Source organism: Aulonocara sp. 'chitande type north' Nkhata Bay, linkage group LG17, assembly GCF_057382095.1.
Source record: "Aulonocara sp. 'chitande type north' Nkhata Bay isolate Kocher_YH1m ecotype deep benthic linkage group LG17, A_spYH_male_GT1.1, whole genome shotgun sequence".
Classification (NCBI taxonomy): Eukaryota; Metazoa; Chordata; class Actinopteri; order Cichliformes; family Cichlidae; genus Aulonocara; species Aulonocara sp. 'chitande type north' Nkhata Bay.
Genome location: NC_141360.1, coordinates 23,856,266 through 23,856,968, shown reverse-complemented (window position 1 = coordinate 23,856,968; position 703 = coordinate 23,856,266).

Sequence of the window (703 nt, the reverse complement as noted above, 5' to 3'; positions counted from 1 at the left end):
TATATATATATATATATATATATATCTTATCAAAGTCAACACTATCCTCTAGCGGTAGGAGTGTATTGCATCAGTTAACGAGGCGAGGCGCTCATGCGTAGACCTCAAAGGTTGGCATGTATTTTCAGAAAGATCTAGAAAGAGTCAGATATTAACAAACTGTGATGGTAAGTTAATCCCAGTGGAAGGCAGCGCATAGTGAAAGTTTTATGGGGTGGAAATAAACTGAACTTTCAGCCTGGCTTTTTGCCCGGAAAGTGAGAGCTACGCAGCTCTATACCGCCCCATATGACGGTTTTTTTCGTCTTCTTCTTCTGTTTTTTTAAGGTGGGCAATTTCTAAAAGAAGTTTCAGTGAAATTAAAGCAGGTTCCTCTTTGAACCTGAAACTTCACTCCTGACCTTGTGCCAGAGTTCTGACTCTTTGATGATATTTTGGGGACTTACTCCAATCACACGATGAATAATAGGGTGACTGTGTGTCCCACTTTTTTCTTTTTTTTATCATTTGTCCTCCCCCCGATCTCACGAGACATGTCCCACGGTTTTATTAACTGGCATTTACGCATGTCAGCCACAAAAACATGTCCATGGATCCGTGGATGCAAAAAGTGATCGATCGTATTTAAAGTGTTGTAAATGGTTTGTTGGCCTTCAGTGTTTCAAACACATCTCAAACATGTCCTTCATTAATGATATCGAGT